This window comes from Bos javanicus, chromosome 29, assembly GCF_032452875.1.
Source record: "Bos javanicus breed banteng chromosome 29, ARS-OSU_banteng_1.0, whole genome shotgun sequence".
In the NCBI taxonomy this organism is placed as follows: Eukaryota; Metazoa; Chordata; class Mammalia; order Artiodactyla; family Bovidae; genus Bos; species Bos javanicus.
In genome coordinates this window covers 36324035-36329368 of record NC_083896.1, presented here as the reverse complement: position 1 = coordinate 36329368, position 5334 = coordinate 36324035, and the positions used below count along the sequence as shown (strand labels likewise).

The window sequence follows — 5334 nt, the reverse complement described above, 5'->3', positions numbered from 1 at the left end:
CCAAAGTCTGGGGTTGAGGGGCTTTCCAGGGGGTCAACTCATCCACACTGGGAGAGTGATGCACCCCAACCCCACAGGGACACACTTCCTGTGTCAGGACCCTCCCAGACCTCACCCTACGCATCTCTTCATCTGCTTGCTCATCTGGCTCCTGTATCATATCCCTTAATGAACTGGTAAACGTGTTTCCCTGAGTTCTGTGAGCCACTCTAGCAAACTAGTCACACCCAAAGAGGGGTCCTTGGAACCTCTGCTCTGTAGCAGGCTGATCAGAAGCACAGGTGACAGCCTGGGCTTGTGACAGGCATCTGAAATGAGAGAAAGAAAGTGTGTGTGTGTGTGTGTGTGTGTGTGTGTGTGTGTGTGTGTATGTGTAGGGGGGTGGTCTTGTGGAGCTGAACCCTTAATTTGTGGGACCCAATGCAGCTTCCAGGTAGACAGTGTCAAAACTGAGTTAAACCATGGGACAACCAGCTGGTGTCACAGGGAATTGCTTGTGGTGGGGATAAGCCTCTACCCATCCTCTGACCAGAAATATCCAGAGTGAAGGGTTCTGTGTGCACAGCCAAGGAGACACACAGGAGAGAAACACGGTGGGGAAGAACTGGGCTTTTCCCTACAACAGGAGGGAAAGAGTGAGTCTTTCCATTTTAACCAGATTATGGAAATAATTAGACTGGACTAAAATTTAGATAGAAGTATATTGGAAAGAAAATGAGATGAGTGCTCTAGCCAGATTGAGTGTTCAAGGCCAAGAAAAGTGCAAGCAATTTTGAGAATAAGACATACTTCGTGCTATTCCTAACTGAATTGAGAACCAATTATTTATTGACCATCAGATGTGTGAAGATGATCATCTAGGCATTAGAGATAGAGCAGTGCATAATTCTGACAAAAATATCTTCCCCTGCAGAGCTTACATTCTGGTGGTAATCAAACCAGTTGTACATGCTGAAGAGCATCCAAGCCATACAGCCTGTGTCTCAGTCTCTAGAGCACTGCTGTTCAGTGGAACTTTCTGCAATGATGGAAAAGTTTTATATCTGTAGCCACAGGTGGCAAGCAAGTCTGAAGAACTCTAATTAAAGTCTTATGTAATTTTCACTCACTTAAATTTAAATAGCTGCCAGTGTCTAGTGGCTACCACGTTGGACAGAGCAACTCTAGAGTTTTAGGAAAATTGGAGAATCAACGTTTATTCAAAGCCCTCTTACTCACCAGGACTCAGAAACCAATCCATATAACAGTTCCATGGATGCTTGAAAAATAAAACATGTCCTCTCCTTTCAGAATAAAGAGTTTAAAAAGTATCAGTTATGGATATTCTATTGTTTGTGTTATTTGGAACATTGATATCACTACTGGTTACAGGCAGTCCCTTGATCCATTAAGGAGTGATGGGTGTGGGCTAAGACTTCTTTCTCTTATGGGCTCCGTCCACGTCTCCACTTCCAGAATTCAGTAACTTGGTCTTAGTTCTACACTGCCAATTGTAATTGTTGCCAATTTGGAAATGAAAGTTTCAGGAAACTGTCTCAGTTGCCATTTTAAACTGAATTTGAGACAAGTAAGAAAAGAGATCATCCCCTTTGTTTCCCCACAAACCACCATGAGGATTCAGAACTTCAAGGGCTTTCTAGCTTTACTGGAGCACGGGGTCACATACACAGCAGTCATTCCTGAAGACAAAAACACAGCAGCTATTTAGACTCTATGAACATGTTTGATTCTCTCAATAAATGGGGGAGGGTCATGGAGAATTGGAAATAAATACATGCTTGTTGTTCAGAAGCTTGTTGTTCAGAGTTGTTCAGAAGCTTGGGGACGTCAGCATCTCTGTGAATCTCTTGACCTTTGCTTCGTGTTTGTTATTTCATGGTGAGCAGATGGCTGCTGGAGATTCAGACATCATGTCCACATTTAAGGGAGGAAAGTATGGGAAAGGGGGAAAGACTTGGTCAGGTACATTCATTCCTTTCCCCAAGAAAACATAATTTTTCCACAAGAACATCCTGCGTATGTGTCATTAGCCACCCAGACACTGTGAGCTCTCAGGGGGGATGCAGAAGCAAGCATTTAGCTTCATGCAGCAATACCCCAAACAAAATCACAGTTCAGTCATCAAAGGAGGAGGAGGAGCACTGAACAAGCAACTAACTAAATGGGTAGGGATTCAGCTCATTTTTCCTTGTGTAGTGAACCAATTTCTCGGAAGAGAAAAAAGCTATTACTGATTTTACACAACAATCTTTAAATCACAGATCTCTCAGTCAGTGAGATTGTAATGAAACAAATCATAGTGATAGGCCTGTGCCAGTCTAGAATCACTTTTTATTTCAATGAATAGTGCTGACAGTTGAGCTCCTTTCAGTAGCTGGAGGCTTCCTGCCCTTAGCGGAGCGTTGTCTCAGGAACCTCCTTGGCTCTGTATGCAGGTACATTCCTGCCACGTCCTAGCATCAGTCTGACATACGTGCTTCAACAGGGTTGAACCCTTGTGGGAATTATTCGGGTGGGGAATAGGGCAGGGAGAACAGGACCACACAAACATGGGAAAGAGCTGAAACAGTAAAGAAATAACAAGTTAGCAAACCTAATAAGTTAGAGAAGGAAATGGCAACCCACTGCAGTATCCTTGTGGAAATTCCCATGGACAGAGGAGACTGGCAGACTGTATCCCAGGGGATGGCAAAAGAGTCAGACATGACGGACAAAACGTAGTAAGTCAAGGAGAGATTGACTGGAGAGAAATAAAGGGACCATGTCATGTGCTGGCTTGGAGGTCAATGGTAAGATTTTATTCTAAATGCAGTAAGAAGTCATTGAGGTTCTTAGTTCAAACAGAGTGCCTGCTTGGTTTATGAACTTCACCAGTGCAGTCATCCATGGGGAAAACAATTCAAATGTGTCCAGATATCTCCTGTTAAGTTGAATAAGCAATTGGTCAGTTTCAATGCATTCAATGAATCGTTTTGATAGGCGTCTCCTGTACGTCGCACATTCAAGGAGGAAGCACACATGTGTGTGTCAGAGGAGTTCTCCGTAGATGTCTCTCTTCCCACTGCACAGAGCTGCAGAGTTCTCTGGCAAGTAAGTATTCCTTTCATGAGTTCTAGCTCCTCATCTGTACTCTTATGCCATTATGTGTGAGCTTCAGGATGTGTGCGCTGCCCAAATAACTGGCCCGATTGTGTCTGTTAAAGAAACCACTGGACATTCTGACTCTTGGAGTTGATTACTTCTGATTAAGAGAAAGTTAGCTCCAGTATGGGTAATAGGGTAGAGAAGGTAAGAGTGGATGGGAAGGTAAGTCAGGGATCAATTCAGTAGTCTAGATGAGACAGCACCGATGCTTAGGTTAGATTGGTGCTAACGGACACAAAGAACCGTGCGTGGGTCACTTGAGATATATTTTGGAGGTAAAAATCGAATTAATGATGGATTCAGTTCAGGCAGGCATAAAGAGGAAATAATTCAGTCTAACTTCCAGAGTGCTGGCAGAGTACTGTTTGCATAACAGTAATGCTTATTGTATGAATGAGAAAAAAAAGGTGGGGTGATAGTCACGACATGTACAATGCTTTACAGTTTTGAAATATTTGAACCTGTATCTTAAAATATTGTAGGACAGGGTTTATTATTTTACCTTCTTTGCAGATGTGGGAATGGAGGCTCACCCCCTCCTAGTTCTGCCTTAGTCATCCTGGAGACTGGTCAGAGAAAAGGCGTGATGTTGAGAAAAGAGAGGACATAGATGAAGAGGTCAGATGAATCTTGGGAAGAGGACATTAGAGGGAGGCGAGAAAAGGTCTGTGGGCATGAGGAGGGGACCTGGCATCGCCGGGGCCTGTGGGCGCTTTGTGGGAGGCACGTGTGCTCTGAATGGTGGGGCTGTGGATTGGATCTCCTTTTGAAATGCTTTACTTAAGAGAAGCAAGAAAAAGATGTGTTTTTTTTGGGTGGGGCGGTGGTAATGACTTTTGACGGGGGAGGTATTCCTGCTTCTATGTGATTCCAAGTAGAGACTTTGTTCATTAAGGGTCAAGTTTTAATGCTGTTCAGCTAATTTTGTTGTCTCGAGCACACATGTGAAATGGAACTTGAACGAAGGCTGGTTTGGAAAGCAGAGCATCATTTGGGGACAGTGAGAAAGTGAGTTTGACCAATTTTATGTTAAGTTTTGTGAAGAACAAGGTTGGACAGGTCCATTAAATACAGGTTATAGAAGGCCTGGGAAAAAATGTGAACTGCTCTCTCCTGCTGAACTTTTTTTGTTTTAGAAACACAGAAAATTATTAAAATGATAAAATATTCATAATACCATCATGTGGAAAACCTTTTTATACTTCAGAGTATTTCTTCTAGCCTTGTGTGTGGGTGCATGTATAGTTGTGTGTAAAAACTTCCTAATATGATTAATAATTAAAATTATAATACACATACCATTTTACAACCTATTTCAAGTGCTCCGTGAACATTTTCATATTAAACAATCTTCACAAAATAATTTTTGAAGACACAGCAGTAGTTCATCCTGTGGGTGAACCATGAGTTATTTAACCATTTCCTTGCAGACTTTAGCTATTCTCCCACTCCCTTAATGAATCTTTTTATTTACTATTTTTTTCTTTGATAGATGGCATGAAATTGGTACGTGATAAATTTTCCAGAACTCGAAGATGTAGTGGTCAGAAGTTATGGATACCAGGGCCCACTTTGGGCGCATCTATCACATTGAAACAATACAGAGATCAGCTTGGCCCTTGTGCAAGACAACGTGTATATTTGTGAAATGTTCCATATTTTTGTATGTTAACTAGATGGTCATCGTTTCCCAGTTTATGCAAACATCAAATCACCATGTCATGTACCTGAAAATAATGTAAAGTTGTATGTCAGTTATCTCTTGATGTAAAAAAAGTAACGGACATTTTTAGGGCTCTCGGTAGATATTACCAAGTGACCTGCCAAGTTTGAACCCTTTAGATGCCTTTTAGCCAACAATTAGATTTCCCGTTTCACTGCTTCCTCCCCAGTATGGGGAATTAACTTAAAATATGAAAAATACTATCTTGTGTTTTCATTTGCATGTCTCTGGTTCCTACCAAGTTTTTTTTGGCTATCTTCCTTTCAAAAATCACCTTCATGTGTTTATTATCTTTCTGTTCCATCTTCATCACTTAAGACAGCTTGGATAACTGAGCGATAACCCAACAGAGTGCTAACTTAATAAATATTTTTATAATTGACTGAAAATCCATATGGGCTACCACCCAGGAACCAATATTGCATACAGTTTTTGTGGCTCCTCTTCTATCAATCTTTCCCAATTAA

General features: G+C 41.7%; 1 pseudogene; it reads left to right on the top strand.

The window, feature by feature from the left end:
• Positions 1–4708: 4708 nt before the first annotated feature.
• Positions 4709–4807, top strand: LOC133241889 (U6 spliceosomal RNA; annotated as a pseudogene).
• The last annotated feature ends 527 nt before the right edge of the window (positions 4808–5334 follow it).